Source organism: Heterocephalus glaber, unplaced genomic scaffold (assembly GCF_053883595.1).
Source record: "Heterocephalus glaber isolate CG9 unplaced genomic scaffold, H.glaber_assembly_v1.0 deba00001720, whole genome shotgun sequence".
NCBI lineage: Eukaryota > Metazoa > Chordata > Mammalia > Rodentia > Bathyergidae > Heterocephalus > Heterocephalus glaber.
Window position 1 is genome coordinate 6,821,323 of NW_028258433.1, and position 25,869 is coordinate 6,847,191.

A 25,869-nucleotide genomic window follows, 5' to 3' on the forward strand; every position below is an offset into this window, starting at 1 on the left:
CCTTGATGATCCTTTTTTACCATCCATTAAAACCAAAGTGGTCATTTGCCGGTGGTTGGTATTCTGAGTTGTTCAGAGTAAGGGCCTGATGTCAACCTGCCTTATGCCTGGTCCCAGGAGACATCATCAAGGCCCGAGAGATAAACCCACACACATCACAACCTTCACTGAGGATTTCTGGAAAAACAGCTTCTTGTCACATGTCTTTTGGGGTCTTTGGGGATTTCTGGCTGAATAAAATTTTCTGAAAGCATAGAAACTATGATGGGCTTGGCAGGATTTGGGAGAACACAGACTGAATACAGTAAACCAAACTTGGAGAATACTATGAACAGAGAAGGATGTGAGGACTCACCCAAAGTTCCAGAGCTTGACTGCTACACCAATAAAGTTCTGTCACAGGCAGTGGGAACTGTCAAAGGCACCAACTTCACACCCTACCATCATTGCACCTCTTCAGGTATAATACATGTTATTCCTTAAGACTCCCCACTTGAACTGATGATTGGAGTAATTTTACAAACTATTATCCCTAATTGTGTCAGTCATGAGGTCTTCTACTGGAGTCTGAGCTCCATTTTGCAGCAAGGAAACTAAAGCCAGAGTAAATGGCCAAGCTAAGACTTGACTTTTTGCTGTATGTGGATTGAGTTCTAGTTCTATGATTATACTTTTAAAAATTCCTTTTGTTCTTGCCTTTTTGTCTCACTTTACATCTTAGCCAGTCCAGAGCCTTGCAGATAGATTCATACAGACTGATGGTATGGCCATTTAGCCCCACAGCCTCACACTGAAGTTCCTGGAGAGGCACGCTCATTCATTGGCTTAGCTCTTGCTTCTCCATTGTCTTTTGCCAGCCCTTTTGCCCAGCTGCTCCAGGTCAACTTTTTGGGACAGATTTATTAGCTTTTCTTATATCTCCATTAATTCAGACTCTGTGGCTGAAAATCCAATCCTATTCTTCAACTCTTACCTGGCATCCAGGAACATCTTCCAACATCTGATGCCTCAAATTTAACTTGTCTGGGTTGGATGGCAGTTTAAATATCAATCATTTCATCTCATCTAGCTATTTACTTGTAACCATGTGCTTTTATTTCATAATGGCCAGGTTTTTATACAACTTGATGGGAAAATAAAGAAAATATTTCTAAATTATTATTTAAAAACCACATTTCTAGTCTGAATTTTCAGAATAATATTTCTATCTGTAAATATTTTTAAACTCTCCATGTTAATTTTGTCTATTACTGTACCCTTGAGAGAGCTTTCATACACTGCACAGACAAGGCAGCCACCCACTTCTAACTCCCTTTCTTCACTGTCTCATTGTACCAGACACCTCTGCCCATTATCAGATTACAGTAGCACAAGCTTCTTGCCCCTCCATAATAATTCAGCTGTGTTACATTGGAAGTACCAGAGCTTGGCTGAGTTCACTCCCAGTCAAAGTCAACTGACTCCAACTAAATTCTTCCCCTCTAAATTAACCATTTGTTCTTTTCTGCAAAGGTATTCTTGTGCCCTCATTCTACTGTCCTGGCTGCTTGATATTTGTTATCAGTGGGTGTCCCAAGCCTGCCCAGTTTCCCCCCTTCCCATGCTTATAAAAATTAAAAACTGGATATCCTTGGGGTCTTTATCTTTGCTACCCAGAGCAGCTTAGATCACCCCAAGACTCAGTTTCTCTCAAGTCTCTCTGTTTTTTCTATTTCCCACTTTCCTATCTCATGATGTCTTACTGGCTTGCAGGAGGCCAGGACCACTGCAGGGGTCTTTGGTAACATCCCCTTTCCCTTTCCTTATAATTGGCACCCAACATGGATATGGAGTGAATCCATGGGTGACTCCACCTGCAAGACAAAGTTGGGGAATTCTTGACAATGTTCAGCTCTCAGGAAATAATTCTGGACTCAGATGAGGGGCCAGGTAAGCCCAGTCATGAGCAGTCCTTCCAATTACTGTCTTTTCTAAATACCGCTAGGAACATGGAAAGTACTTTCCTGGGTGACTAGACAAATGATTACAAAATACATAAGTAAATATGTGATAGAAGGTGATAAGTATTTGGGAAAAAATAAGACCTTGAAAAGGGGGTGTGGCTTTTAAGTATGGTGGCTAGTAAAACCTCTTAGGAGGAGATGACATTTGAACAAACATTTAAATTAAATGAGACAAGCTAGGGTGAACTCTGAGGAGAGTCCAATGCAGTTAGAATACAGGGAATCAAATATGTAAATCCATGAGGCAGGAGTGTGCTTACTGTTTGAAGACTAGGAAGGCGATCAGTGTGCTAGAGTAGAATAGACATGACTGATCACTTTTATGCCATCTCTTCTTTTTCCTAAATATGCAGCAACCTGCATTTAAGGTACAAGTACACAACAAACCAGGCTTGACTTCTGAGATATTTGTGCTTTGAGGTCATGATTTGATGCTAACCTTCACCAGATAATTCTGTTTTATTATATTCATCAGTTCCCAACCACACTACTTGCAACAGCATTTCCAGACTTTCCTGTCCTTCCACTATGACACCAGTTTACTTTCTCTCTCTTCTGCTGCCTTCACCATTAAGCTCCATTTTTAACAGATATAATCAAATTGCCTCAACCAAAAAATTAAAAATTAAAAAGCAAAAACCAAAACAAAGCCCACTACTTTGTTTGAAGGTCACCAACTCTGTCCAATTTACATTTAAATTCTATCCTTTTTTTTCCATAATCTGACTTTCTAAACTCATAGTTTCAACTTGCTACCTACGTTTCCTGATTACTAATTCCCCAGGATGTGAAGTTCCACCACTCATGCTTCTCCTATTTTATAGCCAATAAAAATTAATGTTTTCTAATCAGACTATTATCTCTTTCATATTCTCTTTCTCCTAGAATTACCTGCTGATTTTTATGTTATTGGCCATTTCCAACATGGTAGGTTGAACAATGAACTCCAGAATCGAAATTATCAAGTAAACTACCCAAATACACTACCACACTTGTGGTGAGAAACACTTATGCCACACTTATACCACACTTATGGTGGGAATTCCCTTGAACTCCCCATGTCTCAGTCTCCTCATTTATAAAGAAGAGTAAGAATAATGTCTACTTCATATGGTCATTATGGGTATGAACTAAGACAATTCTTCTTTTTTTTTTTTTGGTACCAGGGATCGAACTTGGGACCTTGCGTTTGTGAGGCAGGCAGCAGAACCACTGAGCTAAATCCCTGGCCCAGGATAATTCTTAATAAGAGCTTAGCACAGTATCAAGCCATGAGAGATATTTAATAAATGTTAGTTGTTATTTTGAGTACTGGGACTCTTCTTTCCCCTTACCTTCTGAGATCATCCTTTTCCCTTGTTCTCTTTGTTCCATTTGATATTTTGTTAATCTCAGTTCAACTTGAGGTGAAGAAATTAGAGACACTGGGTAAGATACCAATTTTTTCCTCAAGGAACCTGCACCCTAGAGGCTTTTGATCATCTCAGTATTCCTTTCTCCAATGATGCTATGCTCTTCATAAATCTTTTGCCCCCTGATTTTTTTGATTTCTTGGTTTTTGCTTAACAATACTTCTCCATTCACAAAGCTAAACTGGCTTTCTTTGTTCTCAACATCCCTAAATCCATAACTTTTAGGCTTTACTTGTGGCCCAATGTCCACCCTGCCCAATGGACAATTCTGCTAGATTAAATTTAGGCACTGATATGATTCATTTATCTTTCTTTAAGACCCTGTCTAAGAGGGATTTTCAATTCTCTCTATGTCTCTCCCCATTTTTTTATTGTGGTTTCAAGTAGCAGCCCTGACAAAAGCCAGCTGTTGAAAATTTAAGTCCTAACTTTGGCATTTGTCTTCTCTTTCCTTACACAAACAAGGGGGATAGACTTATCTCTAATGAAAGAGAGAGAGATGAGGGGGCAAATAGTTCACCCCACCCCTTGGTGGTAAGAAAGTCTATATCTATGATCTTTCATTGTGGAGCAAACCAAAATTTAGCAGCTTAATGTAGTGTCAATTTGCTATTCTTCATGAGTCTGAGGATTGTCTGGGCTGTTCTGATGTGGACTGGCTTGACTAGGGGATGGCCTAGGCTGGTCTTGTTCATTGATGAGCATTGATGAAAATAACTATCAATTGGAGAACAAGGATGACAAAGTTCATTGCCAGATATCAGACTATTGACTAATATGCAAGGCAGGCTTTGAGAAAGCATCACAAACAAAACAGGTCAGGGCAAGCACCACAGTCCTGCTATCAATTGTACATCATCCCCTAAAAGAAGGTAGTCTTTTTTTTCATTAATTTTATTGGTACATTTTAGGTACACAATATGATGACATTCATCATTGGAAATCTGTACCTTTACATTATATGTCTTGGTTCTTATTTTGTTCCCCATTCCCTTGCCCTCCCATCAACCCATCCACCCCTCTGTATTTACAAAGACTTTGTTTCCATTTCTTTTCTCATATTTTTCCTTTCCCTTCTTTCCTTTCCACTACCCCTCTCAATCCACTTACCTTTTGGAGCTTTTCTTCCTATTTCATATTATTTATTATACATTTTGATCCTTATTTACACGTTCAGTTTCTCACACCAGAGAAACTATTCAATATTTACATGTGTGTCCTATTTATTTCACTTAAGAGTATGGCCTCAAAGTGCATCCATTTGGTTATAAATGTCTCTAGTTTCTCCTTCTTAATGGCTGAGTAGTACTCTATTTTATAAAAAAAACACATTTTCTTTTTCCAGTCTCCAGCTGATGGGCAATGGGGGTGTTTCCAAGTTTTACCCTTTAGCAATTGTTTTAGCTATTACAAACTGTGCTACAAAAATCATGGTTGCCCATGTATCACTGTGGTATGATTCTATTAATTCTTTGGGAAGATACCCAGGAAGGGAATAGCTGGATCAAATGGGACCTCTAATCTGAATTTTTTGAGGTATCTCCATATTGATTTCCACAGTGGTTGCACCAGTCTGTATGCCCACCAACAACGGAGAAGGGTACCTTCCTCCCCACAACCCAGTCAACATTTGCTATTGGTTGATTTCTTGATAGCAGCCATTCTTTCTGGGGTGAGGTAGAATTTCAGTGTTGTTTTCATCTGCATCTCTCGAATGACCGGTGATGTTGAACATATTTTCATGTTTGTTTACTATTTCTACTTCTTTGTCTGAGAAATGTCTTTTCATTTCAGATGCCAATTTTTGGATTGGGTCTTTAAATTTGGAAGGTCTGATTTTTTAAAGTTCTTTATATATTCTAGATAATAGACCTTTGTCTGAGGAACAGCTGGTAAAAAAAATCCCCATATTGTGGGATATCTCTTTGTGCTGTTGGGGATTTCTCTTGCTGTGCATAAGCTTTTTAGTAAGATGAGATTACAGTTGTTGATTCTTTGTGCTAGTTCATGTATGACTGAAGTTTTGGTCATGAAATAATTTATTAAGCCAATGTCTTCAAGAGTTCAACCTAACCTCGCTTCCAGATGGGTTAACATTTCTGTTTTAATTTTTAAGATCTTTGATCCATTCCAATTTTAGTTTAGTGCATGGTGAGAGATACAAGTCTAGTTTTAATCTTTGGCAAGTTGAAACCCAATTTTTCCAGCATCATTTATTAAAGAGGCTACCTTTCCTCCAGTGAGGGTGTTTGGCTCCTTTGTCAAAGATGAGGAGACTGAGGGTTCTGGAGTTGTTTCTGCATCTTCTAATCTGTCCCACTGGGCCTCCAGTCTATTTCTTTGCCAGTACCATGCTGTTTTTATCACAGTAGCTTTCTAGTATTGTTTAAAATTGGGGATTGTGATACCCCCTACCTTGTCTTTGTTGCCTAGAATTGCTTTTGCTGGTCTAGGTTTCTTCTTGTTCCAAATGAAGTTTTGGATTGTTTTCTCAAGTTCTGTAAAGTATGCTGTTGGCATTTCAATTGGGATTGCATTGAATCTATATAGCAGTTTTGGAAGTATGGCCATCTTCACTATATTGGTTCTTCCTATCCAAGAGAAAGGGATATCTTTTCATTTTCTCATATCTTCTTCCGTCTGTTTTTTTAGAGGGCTGTACTTTCCAGAGAAGAGGTCTTTAATTTCTTTTGTTAGGTTGCTTCCTATGTATTTCTTTTTCCTTTGTTTTCCTTTTTTTTTTTTTGATGATATTGTGAAGGGAGTTATTTGTCCAGTGCTTCTCTCAGTGAGTCTGTTGTTTGTGTACAGGAAAACTATTGACTTTTGTGTTGACCTTCTATCCAGCTACTGTACTGAGTTTGGTCATTAAGTCTAGGAGATTTTTGGTGGAGTACTTGGGGTCTTCTATATAGAGTATCATGTCATATGCAAATAATGACAGTTTGACTTCTTCCTTTCCTATCTTTATTCCTATTTATTTCTCTTGTCTAATTGCTGTGGCTAATATTTCCAAAACTACATTGAACAGGAATGATGATAGTGGACATCCTTGTCTTGTTCCTGATTTTAGTGTAAAGGATATCAGTTTTTGACCATTTAGTATGATGTTGGCTATTGGTTTTTCATAGATGGCTTTTATCAGATTGTGGTAGAGACCATCTATTCCAATTTTCTGTAGGGTTTTTATCATGAATGAATGTTGGATTTTGTTGAATGCTTTTTCTCCATGTATTGAGATGATCATATGGTTTTTTTCCTTGGCTCTATTAATATAGTGTATTACATTTATTGATTTGTGTATGTTGAACCATCCCTGCATCCTTGGGATGAATCCCACTTGGTCAGGGTGTATAATGGTTTTGATAGTCTTCTGCATTCTGTTTCCCAGTATCTTATTGAGGATTTTTGCGTCTATGTTCATTAGTGAGATTGCCCTATAGTTCTCTTTTTTTGGTTGGGTATTTCTCTACTTTTGGGATCAAGGTGATGCTTGCTTCCAGGAATGAATTTGGAAATATTACTTCCCTTTCAATTTCATTGAAGTGTTTAAACTGTACTGGCAAGAGTTCTTCTCTAAATGTCTTGTAGAATTCAACACTAAAGCCATCAGGATCTGAGCTTTTCTTAGTTGATAAGTTTTTAATTATGTTTTCAATTTTATTGATTTATATTGAGTTGTTTAGAATTTTTAGGTCTTCTTTGTTCAGCATTGGTAATTCATATGTATCTAGTAATCTGTCCATTTCTTCTGTGTTTTCTATCTTATTGGTGTATATGTTCTCAAAGTAGGTATTGATGATCCTCTGGATTTCTGCTGGTTCTGTTGTGACTTCCCCTTTTTCATTCTTAATTGCATGGATTTGAGTCTTTTCTTTCCTTTTTTTGATAAAGTTGGCTAAAGCTTTATTGATTTTATTTATTCTTTAAAAAAACCAACTCTTTGATTCATTAATTTTTTGTATCATTCTCTTAGTGTCCATTGCATTGATTTCTGCTCTGATCTTTATAATTTTCTCCTATGTATGAGCTTTGGGTTTGTCATGATCTTCTTTTTCTAGAAGTTTGAGGTTCAGCATTCATTTTTTTATTTGAGCTCACTGTTTTCCTAATATGAGTATTTAATGCTGTGAATTTCCCCTGTAAGACTGCTTTCATTGTGTCCAATAAATTCCAATATGTTGCATTGGCATTGTCATTTAATTGTAGAAACTGTCTAATTTCTTCTTTAATTTCCTCTGTGACCCATTTGTTGTTCGGGAGTGTATTGTTCAATTTCCATGTGTTTATGAAATTCTTCTAGTTTCTTTTACTATGGATCTCCAATTTCATCGCACTATGGTCTGATAATATATGGGGGATAACTTCAATTCCTTTGCATTTACTCAAACATGTTCTATGAACAAGTATGTGATCTACTTTGGAGAATGACCTGTGTGCAGCTGAAAAGAATGTGTATTCTGACTTTGTGCAATGGAACACTCTGTAAAGTCTGTAAAGTTCATTTGTTCAAGAGTTTGATTGAGTTCTAGTATTTCTTTGTTTATTTTTTGTCTAGTTAACCTATCTATTTGTGACAGTAGGATATTGAGGTCCCCCAATACTATTGTATTAGTGCTTATTTGATTTTTCAGGTCTGTTAATATTTGAGTTTTAAACTTTTTTTTCATTAAGTTTATTGGTACATTTTAGGTGCACAATATCATCACATTCATCACTGGGAATTTTCTGCATTCCCCTGCCCTTCCTTCAACCCTTCTACCCCTCCCTATTTACAAAGACTTTGTTTCCATTTTCTTTCCTTTTCTCATATTTTTTCCTTTCCCTTCTTTCCTTTCCCCTCCTCCTCTAACTAAAAGGGAGGAGGAAGTGTTAATATGTGTTTTGTATAGTTAGGTGCACTAGTATTTGGTGCATATATATTTATGATTGTCATCTCTTTCTCTTGGAAGAGATCCTTACAAGGATCCTTTACAAGGGTGTAGTGGGTTTCTTTGTCTCTCTTAATTAATGTTGGTCTGAAATCCATTTGACCTGCAAAGATGTTAGCTACTCCAGCTTTTTGTTCCACTCTTTAATTTTCAGTCTATGCATTTCTTTTTGAATTAGGTCTCTTTCTTGTGTGCAGCATATTGTTGGATCTTGCTTCTTGATCCATTCTGCCAGTCTACTTCTTTTGTTCCTAGTTCAGGGAGTCCAGATGGTTGAGTATCAGATTGTTTTGTCTCATTGCCTGTTGGGGTTGGTGATATGGAAGTCTGGTTTTGAGACTCGTTTATGTGTCTTCTCATTTCAAAAGATGCAGCCTGTTGTGCCTTTGTGGAGGCAACATTTTGCTCACCCAGTGAGCTTCAATTCTCAGAAAGCCTCAGAGAGACCTTTTCTCTGCTGCTCACCACTGGGCCAATTCCTGTGTTCAGAATGATGGCCTTCTGGATCCCTACACTGTGCTTTTGCCTGGGTGGTGTTCTGGCTGTGGCCAGTGTCCGCTTAGTGATAGTACCAGGACAGGCCTCTGGTTGGGGCCTACATGCCTGGGTAGGTCCAGGTGGGCCTTTAGCTGGGGCCTGTGTGCCCATGCTGCTGGTGTCTGGGCAGGATCCTGGAGTGGACATGCACACTCACACCATTCTTGTCAGGCAGGCTTCTGGCTTGTGTCTGTGAGCTCATACTTATGGTATCTAGGGTGGTTTCTGGCTGGGAAGAAGCTATTCTTTTTAATAGCAAGGCTGAAATCATAAGGCAGAAATCAAAACCTATGATCTACATGCTCCACCTTTTATGTAGCATCACTGCCAACATTCCTCTTCTAAGAAACCCAGAACTTTCAAGATCCAGAAAATCCTTGGGTTTTTCAGTGGATCAGTCTTTCTCCTTTCGTTCTTCCCAAAATAGACTTCTTGGTTTCAAATGGTGCCTTCCTATCTACAGCCTACTAAGAGCTACAACAGAGTTCTCAGGGTCTGTGTCAAGATAACATAAATGATAATGGGGAATCAGGTGGGATCTTCTAGACAGTCACTTGTTTTATCAAGACATTAATCCACCTCTTCCATAAATGATATTTAGTGGTGAGATTAAGACCATTTTTAAAATTTTGTGTGTGATTTGTTTTTTCTTTTAATTAATTTGATTTTCACATCTACTTAATATCTGTTGATAGTACGTCCATCCAGATATCCAAACTTATCGATATAGATTCAAATAATGATAATAATGAACAAATTATCATTTATTAGGTGCTTGGTGTAGTCTGGATTTTGTGTGAAGGCTTATATAGAGCTATTTTATCTAAACCTTGTAATAACTGAGACAGACAGGATTATTTTATGTACCAGGCAAGAGACTTACATTCAGAGATCTGCTCAAGTCCACTCAAAGCTATTAGTCCTGGGACTGGAGAGTTGGAAATGGTTGCTCAGCAGTCAATAAAAACCAAAAACTAAAACCGCCTCTCAATCCTGTGTTATATGCAAATGCATAGAATCTGCCTGTTCTCACTGCCTCTGGAACCAGGACACTGGCAGTATGAACTGAATAGTAGGCTTTAGAAGAACTTCTCAGTGACCTGTATTTCAGGCTATTTGATGAATTCAAATCCATGTTTAAATCTCCTAAGATTCCACATTTGTCCTATTTGAACTTGTTTCTACCAGCTCTCCACTCTTAAGGGAAATAATAATGGAACAAAGCCAAGTACAGTTTTCCTAAAGAATAATTTTGAGTATGATATCAAACAATAGAAAGAAAGAGATTTACGTATTTGGGGGAGATGAATAATAATCAGCTGAAACAGATACTCATAATGGATGATCCCACCTAACTTTGACAGTTCACTGCCCTCACAAACAGCATCACAATGAACCTGCACACTACAGAGTGAAATCATCAGAAATAATTTGTTGTTTAGGAAACTGTCAGAACCTGAAATACTAATGAACTATTTAGGCTGAAAGGCATAAGTATTTACATTTCCATAATGGGTATTTATGCAAATGAATTTATAGCTATAAATATAATAGGAAACTGGAAAAAACTGACTGGAATATTAGGTGACATTTTCTTTCCAATGGACACTGCTGACTTCAGTTTTCATGCCTAGGCCCAAATCTTTATCCCTGGACAAAGAAATAATTATGGCTTATTTCTAAATCATTTGCTTGTACTAATTCCATATCTATATGAAGACACCTCTAGGTTTTCATGAAAATATTCGAGAAGACAGGAGATATTTTTATTTAAGATATATCTGGGATTGAAAGAAAGAGAAAATTTCTCTCATGTTGAGGTGTTACATTTTCACAGCCAGTAAGCTGACCCTATCTAAAACATACAGTACACTTTATCCCCTCCTAGCCTCAAACAAGCTTAGGGAATCATCTTGGATGGCCTATAGTACCCCAAATTTCTGTGGCTTTGGGTGAATTCCTAGGGTACTGGAACCCTAAATCTGTTCTGGGCTTTTTTCCAATTATTAACTGAAGTGAAATAGTCTCAAATGGTTTAGAATGAACTAGGACTTCTCAGTGCCTCAACTATATCATAAAATCAAACAATTTTACAACTGATCCACTCACTTCCTTACATGCTTTCAATTGACTCCTGCAGCAACAGAACTACAGGTGCTTAGAGAGGGATGCTTAACCACTGGGACTTCACTGGGAACTGCCCTAATTAACCTCTGCAGCAAGCACTTTGTTTTATCAAAACGATGTTTTTCTTTCCACATTGCTGAGAAAATAAAGGTCAGATGTGGTTCTGGAGCCAAAGTTCAAATCCTGAGCTCACCACTGAGATATGCCTAAAGCAGCTAGACTGCCTTGCTCTATGACTTCTTCTAGATGTGAGTTTTGTGGGAATGACCCTGGGATACCCTGAAGCCACACAATGACATAAATTTATACAATGCCCTTTTTTGTCATGATCCATAAGGACCACTGCCTGATGGCTGTACTATGTGCCATATCCTTTTTACTGCATAAGACTGGGACAAGCTAAGCAGGTCAATTTCTTTTGGAATTACATTCTAATGAGTCCATGGTAAGGTGAGTATCAAGACATTTGTATAAAATGGTATTACCTCAAGGATTTTTTTTTCATGATTTAGCCATAAGATTGTGATTTTCTTGGAAACTGAGTCAAGAGAATGATTAGATATGAAGAAGCAAAGAATAACCTAAAAGTAAATTACTTGTTTTACATTTAACTTAAATATGTATAAGCATCCATAAAACAATGACGCAGAAGAAAAAGTCCACTATGGTTTTGTCCAGTCCATCTTTCTCATTGCATCCAACTACTCCCAAGGATGGCCACAGGATGGAAGTTTTGGACATTGCTTTTAGTTTTACTATCTCATTACTAGGAGACTCTTACTGCGTTTAAACTCTTTGGAATGTTCAATGAGCTAATAATTGAGATTCACATACTATTATTATTATGCTGAAAAGATTTCTTTGCCTCAATCTATAGTCCATAAGGTCTTAGGGCAGGCTGATTTCAGTGAGTTTCACTCACTCCTTCCTCTCTTGCTGGATTAGAGTTGTTTCTAGTTGTTGTTGAGTGTTTTTGATGTAAAAAAATGTTATTGCTGAATTTGCTGTAAGTGATGATGAATTTGAAAGAATAAGAAAAATTTCATTTGTGTGCAGATCATGAAATATTTCAAAATATATAGAAAATTTTGATTTATTGATTTTCATCTGTTATTTTATAGATATGTGTTTTGTTATTGTATGATTTACCAACACTTGGAATAATCTAATTATTTATATTTGTCCATCTAATGTTAAACACCACTTCTTTACAATTTTGTCTTGTGTTTGTTGATTAGATCTGGTGTTGAGAATTTATCATATGTGAGCTTTTAACTTATGTGAGATTATTTTTCTCACTCTATGTTGGATATGGAATAATGTTTACAGTGTCTAATCCAGTTGTTTACAGTTGATATGTAATTAAATGACAATATTTGTATATGAAGCTAGTGATGTCTACCATGCTACACTATCTTATTACTTATAGTAGTTATTTGTTGATCCTTTAATTTTCCCAACATGTAACATAACATCATATGTAAGTGAAGACAGTTTTACATGTTCCACTTTACTCTCAAGGATGTTAATTTTTCTTTCTTCCTTGTGTTGTCTCCTCATCCATTGATATAAACTTAAAATTTTTATTCTTTAGGTTTATATTGTAACGGATGATTAATTATGTAACAATCCAATTTACATACTTTTAATAATTTCTTCTCATTGTGGTTTATAATCCTTAGTGAACATTGAGCAGTGGAATTTGCTATTATCTGTAGAATAATTTGCACAATTATATTACTCTTGTTTCTCTGATTTTCTGAAGTGGATATTTAAATATTGAGTTGAGGTCTTTGTTTTTTTTCTGATACATGCCTTCATTGTTTTAAATTACTTCTGAAGCAGCCCTAGAAATGATAAAAAGATGTATGTTCATTTTCATACATTATGAAATACTTTATTTCATCAAGCCTTTCATTTGACATATTTGTCATTTAAAAATTTGCTATTTAATCTCTTATTCTTAGGAGCTGTCTAAGTATGTTTCTGCTGTTTGTTTCTAGTTTCATTTCAATATGGCTTGAGAGCTCAGTTTATATAATTTGTCTTCCTTTGCATGTGTTGAGGACTTCATTATTGCTCAGAACATGATCTTTTCTGGTGAATATTTCTTGTGAGTTTGAGAAGTCTGTGAACTCTGCAGTTATTGAGTGAAGTATTATACAATATTTAATTAATCCACCTGGGGGGTGATGTTGTTGACTTTGACTATATAATTATGGATTTCTTGAGCTATAAAATACTGACAGAGGTACTTTGAAATCTTCAGAAATAGTTGTGGATCAGTTTCGTGTTTTCCTTCATTTCATTTAAAGAACTTTTTTGAAATACATATGAAAAAATGTTAGTTTTTATTGGAAAACTACCATCTATATCATTAGTATTTGATGCTGAAAAATCTTTTATTTTTAAGGTAATGATTGAATGATGTCAAATTAATATAACTTCAGTAGGTTTTGTAGAATCAGTGCTAGACTAGGGTACTTTTGGCATAACTTTCTATGTATTCTGTTTTTTATGTTTATATTACATTTGTTATATTTTTTAAATATTTGAGTACTTTTCAGTTGAAAAATGGAAATTGAATTCATTTATAATTTAATGTCTGATGCCTTGAAATAGTTGAAACTTATACATTATCAAATAGTAAAATTGATCAGGCAGACAGATTATTTTACAGGCCGTTCATGTTTTGTAGTGAGTACACTTCAAACTGAATGCTGTGTTAAATTACACTGTTCTTAAGTCTATTCAACATATTGTATAATAAATGTCTGGAGCAAAGAAAAAAATCAGATAGTTTCTATTTAGGTGTGTGATAAACACCTATAATACACATGAGTCTATTTTCATCTGAATACAAACCTAGAGTTATCAAAAGGAAGGGATGTGGAGTGGAGGATGATCCAAAGATTTTGGATACCTACTGGATGTCATAAAGAATAACTAACCATGATGCTAAATTGAACCCATTAAATATGCTTAAAATATCACAAACAACCAAGGAATCATATCTCATAAATAATCCTTATCTTTTTAAACAATATTTATCTTAATAAGCCTTTTCAAAAGCTTTTAAAAATACTAGACTGCATCAGAGTTTGGATTTTCTACAATACCATAATGATCCTTTATACACTGTGAGGCACCTTGGGAGATAATTGGAGAATCAAATTTTTTTAAGTTTTTTAATGTTTGGGGTTCTCATATAACTTAGTGAGGATATGTGTGGACAGTGCCTTCTCTTTTTTATGCCTAGAATATTATCAGTAAATACTTATTTAACCACAAAAAGTAAAGTCAGCCACATTTAATGTAATCCTTAGGTTATTCTTTACAAAAGATAAAACTCTTAGGATAAAAAATTAAGGGGAGCATTCTCATTCTATATTTGGCAGTGATTTCTGAGATATTACAAAAATAACCAGGGAATTTAAGCAAAAAAGATGAATTAATTTACATCAAAGTGAAATGCATATGTGGATCAAATGACACTACTAACACAGTGGAAAGTTGATTCACAGAATAGAAGAAAATGTTTTTATATCATTTATCTGTTCAGGGACAAATAACCAGAGGAAATGTGGAAAATTCCTAAAACTCAACAATAACAAAAATTTTGAATGAATAAAGGATTCAAATACATTTCTCAAAGGATACACAAAGGGCCAATAAGCACATGAAAAGATATTCTATACAGTATCACTAATAGGGAAATGCATATCAAAAGCATAATGAGATATCGATTTATACATATTAGATTAGTTTCTCTGTCTCTGTCTCTCTCTGTCTCTCTCTCTCTCTCTCTCTCTCACACACACACACACACACACACCCACACACACCACATAAACATGTACAAACTAGAAGATAAGTATTGGCAAGAATCCCAAGAAACTAGAATCCTTGTGCAATGCTGGTAGTAATGTAAAAATTATATAGTCACTATGAAATACAGTGTAGCAGATGCTCAAAAATTAAATATAGAATTAGTATGTGATCCAGTAATCTCAGATATGGGTATACAATCAAAAGAATTAATAGCTATTGCCATGTTTATGGCAGCATTATTCAAAAGAGCCAAAAAATGGATAAAATCTATGTCCATTCACAGATGAATGAAGCAATAAAATGTGGAATATACATGCAATGGAATATTATTTGAGTCTATTATAGCACAATTCTGACATGTGCTACAAATGAATGGACCCTAAAGACATTAAGTTAAATGAAATGTGTTAGTCACAAAAGGATAATTATCGTGACTCCTCTGCTTACATGAGGTGCCTAAAGTTGTCAAATTTGTAGAGACATAGTAGAATTATAGGTTTTAGGGGCTGAAAGCTAATGGAATGACAGGTTATTATTGAATGGGTACAGAATTTCAAGTTTTGAAAGATAAAAAATAGGCCTGAAAATGGATGTTGATGATGATTTAACAGCAATGCAAATATAATTAGTGCCATTGAACTGGGCATTTAAAATTATTATAACAGTTATAGATAGATAGATAGACAGATAGATATCCACACTTTTAAAAACATTTTAAAAGAATAGTGGTACATAAAATGAATTTGCAAAAAATCACTTTACCATTAGTCATTGCTGTGGTTTGGATCTGAATTGTCCCCCAGAGTCCTAGGGGTTACAGGTTTGGTCTCTATGCAGTGCTACTGCTGGGAGGTGGTGGAACCTTTAAAAGTTGAGATCTAGTCAAAGGAAGTTAGGCCATTGGGGACAGTGCCCCTGAAGGAGATATTGGAATCCCTGCCTCTTTTCTTTCTCTTTGCCTCTAAGTTTCCATGAGATGTATAAACCCCCTACTGCTATATTCACTTGTCTTGATGTATTATCTTACCACAGCCCCATAAATAATGGGCCAACCACCCATGGACTATGGCAAAAATAAACTTTTTCTCCTTAAAAGTTAATTATCTCAGGAGTTTTGTTCTAGTGACAGAAAGTTAACTAACATAGCCATGTATGTATTTAGGACTGAGGACAGCAAAGATTTTAATTATACAGAAAGTTGGTATGGATAAAACCAGACATTTGGAGAAGTGAATGTTCTGCTGGGAAATTCTGCCCCCATAAGAGAGGTTGAGTAAATGTGGTATGGTCACATTTGGGAGTCTTTTACTCTAGTTCACATTCTTTGAATGCCTTACACGATAGAATAGAGCCCTTTTGTCTTTCCGTAGTACTATCACCACCATGTATACAATGTATACTGTGATCTGGGCCCCCATGATAATTAACTGGAATGACAATAAGCACCTGACCTATGTTGGGTCAATCAGAGGCCCATGCCAATGGATTTGGAATTCAGAGACAGACAAAACGACAAAGAGAAAGAAAAAAGACAGAGAATATAGGACAGGAAGCCTCTGGAAAACCTCCCCATGACCTCCATTACTGGAATTTATACCCACAAGTGGAGTCTGAACCTGGAATCTCACTCCTGACAAATAGAAGGAACAAAAAGTAAAAAGATGTCGATTCCAAGACTATTGTTTCAAAAAGACAGAAACTCTTGCTTTCTGTCTCTGTATCACTTGCTCAAAATGAAGGAACAAGTGACCGTGCTCTGAGTGGCTCTGCGGAGAAGCTAATATTGCAAAGAATTGAGAGAAGTCAATGCCCAATTAGTCCAGCCACCTGCAAGGAACTAAATCCTGCCAATGCTCATGCAAGTGGGTTGGGAGCACATCCTCCCACAGTGAAGCCTTCAGATGACACTGCAACCCTATTCAAGACCTCCATTACAATCATGAGGGAGACTTTGAGGAACAGGCACTCATCTAGGTTACACTTGGATTCCCGCCCCCAAGGAAAATGTGAAATAATAAAAGTGTTTTGGTTTAAGGCACTAGCTATTCTTTTGGTATAATTTGTTATGAAGTAATTGATTACTAATACAGAGGAATACAGTGATGAATCGTGGAAGGCAACAATCAAAACATACAAACATTGTAATTGAGAATGACCTCATCAGATGATGTAGATGGAGCAAAGAAAAGAGTATTAAGGGAAAGAAAATGATTAACAACAGGTATGAGGAGTAGAGTCAAAGAGAAGAATTTGAGTGAGAATATTCTCTAGGGTCCCTGTGACTTGTAGTTCCCCATTCCAGTCCTTCCTGAGGTCTTGCTGCATTCCTATCTTTATGTTCTATGAGATCTCAGGTACTTTATAAAAAATTGCCTCCATTTACTTTATTTACCTTAGAAGATTCCTGTAACTTGTAATCAGAATCCCTAAAACCTAGAATGTGTCAGTTGTACAGCTGTGCTTTTTGAAAGCAGTCAGATACTTGACAAGGAGCTTGGCAGTTTAAAGAGACTCTTGGCCTGAGAAGTAGCCAGATGTTTTGAGCCACTTGACACTGGATCTTAAGAAACAGAGCTAACTTCAAGAGTTTCTCTCAACCTACTGCTGTAATCAATGATGAGCCATGGCAACCTCTATTTGACATTAAGTGATTTGAGTATTTCTTTAAAATTTAGAGATCCCAGCTGAAAAGTATTTGAAACACAGTATTGCAGCTGACACAGAACAAATTGTTATCTCTTCTTCTAAAGAACATAGTGATATTTTTGGTGCTCCCTTATTATATTACGTGATGGAAAAACATATCCAGAGCCAGAATATTTTAATTCTTAGAAATACCCTAACTACATGAAATGTACTATTCTCTCTTAATCCACTTAAATCCCTTTGCTGTTTTCTGTTTTAAAATCATGTCACTGCCTAATCACCCACCATCTTAACAAAATTCAAAGCAGTTTACAGTTTACAATCTTGGCAATAAAATAGAGACTTAAAAGCAATAAACATCTTTGAAACAATTCATCAAGCCCTAAAAGAGTGCCAGAATGAGTTTTGGAATGATAAGTTTGAATTTATTTTTTTTATTTTTATTTTTTTAGTTTGAACTTAAAAATGAAAATTTGCTTTCAGAGTTGGACTTAAAGTGTCACAAATGCACTTTTACAGCCAAGTTATAAACCTTGAAAAATAACCTAGACCTCTGAGCCAATAAAGATGCATGATAGAGGTTCTTCCATGCTGCCCTCTTCTAAGATGGTCCTCTGTGTCTTGCCCTGCTACTACCACCACCATCCTGATTCATCCTGTGTGTATTATGTGCATTTTAGCCTATTTCTATATGTTTAATATTTATTTTTATGTGGAGAGAGCCAGGTTTAGCATGATTCAAAAGTGTCAATTGATCCTTAACTTTCCCCTGCTTCCATTAGTCCTCAGGCTCCCCAACTTCAGTAAGCATTCCCCTGTGCCTTCCTAAGAGCCATAGCAGACACACTTGTAATTCCAGACAATAGGAAATGAATAACGCTTTACTACCTCAGAGGAAGAGGGTACATTAAGAGAGCTTGAGTTAAAAATCCCCAGTAGACCTTTTGGTCAATTGTTGTTCTAAGGATTGATGAAGCTTAGCACTAGAACTATTATGTCAGAACCTTTCTCTGCATTATTGTGGTCACACTTTACAGTGATCTACTCAAGTCTAGGTGATAGTCCTTTACACCCTCTTCATCTGTGATCTTGCCCTGCTACTCCCTCCACCACACTGGTGCGTCAAGAGAATTTGGTTCCATTACAGCTAGCTGTAACAACAAGCACCTGTCATAAAAAGGATTCTAACTTGGTTTTCCCTTCCTTTTCCTTTCAATATTGAACACTTTCTAAGTTATTTTTACCAAAATTGTCCTCAAAAAATTCCTCAACCCTAAAGTTGTCAAGCATTGGTAGTGGTACTGGCTACCTATGCTTAGGTCTGTTTGCTCACTGATGACCAAATCAAATGAGGCCTTATATTTTGGTAAAAAGGAAAAAAGGATTTATTCAAAACCAGCTCTGAGGAGATGGAGGGTTTCACTGATCTCAAATCACCATTACACTGTGCACAGGTGGGTAAGCATCTTTTATAGTAAGGAGCAGGGGAGGGGAACACAGAGGGATACTGAAGATCTCTGCACTTGCTGTATCACATTGTATATTCTGTCACTTCTTTTGGCCTAAAGAGAGGAGGAGGTGTTGGTTATGTGCTCAGCCAGAGGAAGTTTGGAAAAGCTGCTTATCTCTAAAATAAGAAATCTTACTTTTAAAGTTCCATTTTGCAATACTGGTTACAGTAGAGATTTATTTTCTTCCTTCCCAACTTAACTTTAATTTATACCTGCCTGGTGGTATTCCCCAGGACCCTTTACCCTCTGCAATGAGCTGTTGTCACACCAACCTAGGCATAAGTCCTTTCTACTTTCCCAAATAGAACATATTTGCTTTGTCACTCAGTGAGACAGGGAAGCAAGATCTTAACTGTACTTGCCCAGTGTTCTAACATTTTACTTATCTTTTTTTGAATAGTAGCATAAAGAGTTGTCTACAGTCATTACAGTTATGATGACAGTAAAAATAAGAATATCTAGACAAAAATATTAAATGGAATGTGTACTTTAATTTTTTACTTTTAGAAATATGGGCCTCTGTGTACTCATTACATGACATATTTAGCAATCCCAAGTAAGCTTTCTCTGCTCCTTCTGCTTGAAGCGCTCTTCCCAGATATCTGCAACTTCCTTCCACTTCTTCAGTCTGTGCTCTGATGTTGCCTATTGCAGAGACTTTCTTTGGCTGTCCTTTATCCAATACCAATCCTGCCCCTCCACCACAAACCTCTGTCTCCTTCGTAGTGAGTCATTGTGTCATTATTCTCCATGCTTCTATCACTCCCTGACATCTGAAATGCTATTGTCTACCTTTCATGTTTTAGAACCCTAGGGCTGTGTGAGCAAAAACTGTCATGTGACCAGAGCCTAGAACAGAACCTTGGTTTTAGAAGACCCTCAATAAACATCTGTTGCAGAAAATTAATATGTACATTAAACCAAAAACAATCAAAATACAGACATTTTGGTCAGTTGTGATTCTGAGACTTGATGAAGTTAGTCAGCACTGGAACTGTCCACCTTGACTCTTGGGGACCTTTCTTTCTCTGCATCATCAACTCATCTTTTTTTGTGGCATCTCTTTTTTTCAGTACTGGGGATTAAATCCAGAACCTTCACACTGAGCTACATCTCTAGCTCTTTGTAAAATTTATTTCTTATTTTTTTTTTATTTTAAGTAGCTAAATAATCCAGGCTAGACTTAAACTTGCTATTGTCCTGCCTCAACCTCCCAGAATGGTATGATTACAACTGCATGCCACCACGCCTGACTTTGTTGCATTCTTGTCTCCATGACACTGATCTATATCAGTTTGGTTCCTTCTATTGTACCTGAAATATTAATTTACAGAAATCTTCCTCTCTATATATGAAACTACTGACAGTGTTCATTATCAGTCAAATTTTGACCAACTCTGTACCTCTAATTATCTTCATCATTATTGGCTTCCTGTACAGATTTCTGCAATACTACAAGTAAAAATATCCTCACTCCTCAAAAGTGCACTCTGCACAAATGGCAACAGAAATTGTCTAGTGTTGATATACAAAGGTGAAATATGAAAAAATTATATCTTCCAAGCTGTTAGATGTCTAATACCCTGAATTTGTGTTTTATAAAAAAATCTAAGAGTGAATTCTAGGAACAACAGAGGTTAAAAGTAGGACAAATTTTTTGAAAGATAGCTTCTGTCTGAGAAGGACTGGAGTCCTGAATGGGTAGCCGGGGACCCCACTTTGCTGGGAGGTTTTACAGAGTAAAATCAACGTGGTTATAATGTAGGCTACATTGTAACATTGTTAGTTACATTGATTGACCAATAAGCTTACAAGTATAGTGGCTTAGGTAATAGTGATCCAATGGGGAAGCAAGTCATGTAGCAAGAGTAAATGGAAAGAACAAAGAACTTCTCAGGTAGGTAATGGATCAGGGAGTCTCGGTCATCCACTGAGGTGACTGTTACCTACCTAGACTTTACCAGATCAGGTATTATCACTTATCTCATACCCTGAGGAAGTATGTAGGCCTGGTCCTTTTGTTGTCATCTTAAGGCTTGCCTCCTAACTGTTGTGTCTCTGCCTACAGTTGTAGTGTGTTTTCACCTTTTGCCTTGACTCAGCCCTGTCTGGCTGCCTACTATATTTCTATCTAACTTAGCTATCTATAATAGTGTGGCTTCCTTCTAGGCCCTATCTTGTCCTTTAGTATTTATGCCACATCTAAGATCTATGCACCTATTTCGGTGTTGTTTGGTGTCATACAAGTTGGCTGCTGCTACAGACCCAGGTGCCTGATCCATTTCCCTTTTGTGACTTAACTGCCTCTTCTTGTTTCCAAGCCCTGCTGTATTAGGTAGCTTTCCGTTGCTGTGACAAATAGCTGAGAAAAATAACTTAAAGAAAGAAAATTTATTTTGCTTCACAATTTCAGAGATTTCAGTCCCTGATCAGCCTGCTCTATTGCTTTTAGGTCTACGGCAAGGCAGAATCATCAGAGTGGGGGGTCATGCAGGCAGAGAGGAAAGAGGAGGGGGCTGAGGACAAGATATAACCCCAAGGGCTGCCCCTATGACTTACTCCCTTCAACCAGGCCCCACTGCTTACGTTTCCATTGTCTCCTAATGATTATCAAATATCAAATTATGACATCATCAGCAGATTAATCCACTGATGCAGTTAGAGCCCTGCTGAAAGCTGTATCTCTGAACACATGAACCTTTCAGGCAACATTTTAGATCTACACTGTGAGACTTGCCACCACCTTAGCGGAGAAGTGAAGGCCATTAACAGAATATGTAGAAATTTTTTGATCATTAGGAGACGGAAGCCAATGAAAAAATTCTCCCTTTTTCCCCAATGAGAGATGGTTGACAGATAGAGTAGTATCAGGTGATCTCTCTAAAACTTCCGGTGACACTAATCAGCTGGCCATAGAATAGTCATCTCAGGAACTCTATTTGCTCATGCTTCTCTGCTGCCTCACTTTACTTCTTTCTCAGTTCTCTTCCTTGAGATTCACTCTTCAAAGTCAGGTTGGTACAAAAGCTTTATTTTTTACTTTGATTTTCTAAAGAATCAGACCAAAGTTTTAGCTATTAGGGAAAATAGAGTAACTTTCAAGCAGAGAACTACAATAAAAGCAAAACAAAATAAAAGTGAAGACATGACAAAAACAAAACAAAAATTATTCTATTGCCTAGAAGTTATTATCATTCTCATTCCCACATCATATAAAAAGAAATTTTCCTTAAGCACTTGATTTTGCTGTTTAATTATTTGATCCCCACTGATATGTGAGCTTTAAATGTACCTTAGAATATACAACACTTGTTGGTATACGTTATTTCATTTCATGCTGAGTTAGGAGGATGGGTGCTGTTTGTTGAGTTACATGAAAGAGTGAATTCATTACCTCATCCTACATGTCCTAAGAGTATTTTAACAATAAAAAACTCCTAATATAACCTAAGAATACAATAGACATGGTGATAGTTTCAGTCAATGCAGTTACAGAAGGTTAAGAACTCATTGTTCAGTTAAGTATTGTGTGCTCCTCACAACAGATTTCATTGACAGTAATTTAGCTTAAGTCTATTTCAAGACCTAATGAAGTTAATTCACATGCTGAACTTCTTCAGTTATACGATTCAAATATATTTTTCAAAATAGACAATTTATGATGCTGGTAAATCACAAAACTTTTCTCAAAAGCCAACTGATAAATTTGAGTAGAAACAGCACATTTAGACAATGCCACAAAATTAGAAGAGGTCAAAAATTTGCTTAATGAGGTTAGAATTCCAGGCATGATCCCAGTCATAAACTCACATAATTTTAGTACTTCATATTTACTTCCAAGTTTCTGTAGTCAGCATAAGAGCAAGCAATCAGCTACTTTGAACACTGACCTCTCTGAGGCAGTTGTTTGGAAGTTAGAACACATTTGCTGTGGAAGTAATATCCCATGTGGTGATTAAGTCCCCAAGCCAATTGCTCAATGCCTGTTTCACCCATAATGTCCTTAAATCCTATATCTGGGGCTCTGGTTTTCCTGCCCAGAGCCATTATGAACATCTTTTGAAAGGACACATTTGAGTTTACCCTCATCTCACTTTCCCTTCTTCAACTCCTTCTTGTCTTGTAATAATCTTCCAGACGACCTCATCCACAGGAAGCCCACTCATTTCTCCACATCATACCAGGCCCAGGTCTATCAGGGCTTCTCCCCCTCTCTCTGGGGCCATGAGGTTTTTGATGCTCAGATGGGCACAATGCTCTCATTCATATGTTGGCCTCACCAATCATATACTATCATCCTTCCAGAAGCTTACTCTTGGATAAATGGGTTGGTTTTATAAAAACAGTTGTTAATATAAGAGATGACATACAGATAACCTAAGGAAATATACCAAGACCTAACAACTGGAATGACTAGCACCTTCAGATCAGGCCATATGGGGGTTCATTTCATAATGATGTAGAGAGTTCAGAACACCAAGAAACAGAGATCAATCATATTAGTCACATTGGTTTCTTATTCTTTATCAAATATTAGGCCATTCAGAACAGATTGGTTTTCTAGGATTCTGAACTCTGTATCAACTTCCTAGAGATGATTCTGCTCTCCATAGTTTCTGTATTTCTGAAATTACAAATGTCTTTCCTTTCCTGTTCTATTCTTTTCTGGCTCTCTTTCTTTCTTTGCCTCCCTGAGTTTTTGATACACAATCAAAAGAGTAGGATGAATGATATTAACATCTTGTTATTATTCACTGATAAGAATCAATGAGGAACCTTACTTGGAAAGAACCCAAACATTATAAGCTTAAGCCAGAAAAAGCAGAATTTTTTTTCCTCTTAAATTTTTTTATTGGTACATTTTAGGTATACAATACATTTATATTCACCATTGGGAACTTGTACCTTTACATGATGTGTTTTGGTTCTTATTTTTTCCCCATTCCCCTGCCCTCCCTTCAACTCCTCCAGCCTCAAGTCAATGGGCAATTGGGCTGTTTCCAAGTTTTAGCTATTACAAACTGTGCAGCTATAAAAATGGGTATGCACGTATCGCTGTGATATGATGCTTTTAATTCTTTTAGGAAGATACCCAGCAGAGGAATACCTGGATCAAATGGGACTTCTAATCTTAGTTCTTTGAGGTATCTCCATACTGATTTCCACAGTGGTTGCAACAGTCTTCACTCCACCCAACAATGGAGAAGGGTTCCTTTCTCCCCACAACTCTGCCAACATCTGTTCTTGGTTGATTTCTTGATAGCAGCCATTCTTACTGGGGTGAGGTGGAATCTCAGTGTTGTTCTCATTTGCAGCTCTTGAATGACCAGTGATGTTGAACATTTTTTTCATATGTTTGTTGCTGCTTTTTTTTCTTTATATGAGAAATATCTGTTCATTTCAGATGCCCATTTTTGGATTGGGTCTTTAAATTTGGGGGGTCTGATTTTTTTCAGTTCTTTATAGATTCTAGATAGTAGTCCTTTGTCTGAGGAACAGCTGATAAAAATTTTTTCCCACGTTGTAGGTTGTCTCAGCTCTGTTGGTGGCTTCTCTTGCAGTGCATAAGCTTTGCAATAAGATGAGATCCCAGATGTTGAATCTTTGTGCTAGTTCCCATGCTACTGAGGTGTTGTTTATAAAGTCTCAGGAAAAGCAGAATTTGGCATCTACTCCTAAAGAATGACCTGATAAAGTAATTTTAAACAAAATGCACCTACATTTAAGAATCACCTTCTGCAAAGAAAAGCTGTTGGAGAGACTGAGTATTACTTATTCCAAGAATTTCAACATGATCAACTCAACAAACATTCCTGAGTACTTGTTATATGCAGGGCTTTGAACGAAGCAGGAGCACAAGTCGAACAAAAGTAGACACAGATTCTGTCCCCTGACTGTAAGGAAGATGCCTCCTACTTGATAGGAATTCAGGGGCAGGGGGTTCTCTCCTGTTGGCCCTTATAAGAGAATACTATAATTCTAAGTTTAAACTTTGTCTTTCCTGTGCAATTCTTTATAACTTGTTCAGGAGAGGAGTTCAAATTCAAAACTATAAAAGAGAAACTATGAGATTTTCAGTGAATTTGGAGTAACTATAAAATGAATTATTGCCAGTTGGTCCATGGGAATATCAATTCCCCTACAAAGACATCAATCAAAATTTCTGCACCTCACTCCTGGCTCCCAGCAGCATTGCCATTTGAAGTGTTGCTCAGTGCTTTATGGACCATTTACTTCTTTGGTGGTTTTACTGCAGATGGAAGAGCCTGAGGACTCACTTGGAGAAGGAAGGGAGCCCACCCTTCCGACATTACCCTTTAGATGGCCTCCCCAACAGCACAGATTGATATAGTCCAACTGTCGGGATCAATTGCAATAACAGGCTCTGCTGTTGCCTGATTTATTCACTCATCCTGTCTAGACTTCAATTTCTGGAGCTTTTAGTGATTCATTTTTCAACAAAATGCAAGTAATTTCACTTTGCTTTGCCTCAAGCTCTATATAACCTAATATTTAATGTGCACTAAGTAATATTATATGTACCTCATCAAAAGTAGACTGAAGACATACTAGAGTATAACATCACTTTGACCTTTACCATAATCACATATTAATCCCCTTTTTGGAATCTCAACTTTGTGAAAACTTGTATCCTAGAGCTCTGTTCAAAGTTATAGTGTGTACTTTCAACAATGCTTTTTATATCTTGTATTTTGCTTGGAGTAACTTAAAATGTTATAACTTTATGTTAGGTTGGTTTTGAGTTAACTGTTACCATAATCTAAACCTAATTCATTATTCAAAAATCCTAGAGCAGTAAAATAATAAAGGCTTAATGTTCAGGGAACTTTAAATTGTCAGAGTATAGAGC

The 25,869-nt window shown here is 36.7% G+C and overlaps 1 pseudogene; it reads left to right on the forward strand.

Moving 5' to 3' along the window:
* Positions 1-261: 261 nt before the first annotated feature.
* LOC101722106 (retinoid-inducible serine carboxypeptidase pseudogene) overlaps positions 262-25,869 on the forward strand; it is a 185,067-nt pseudogene continuing 159,459 nt past the window's right edge.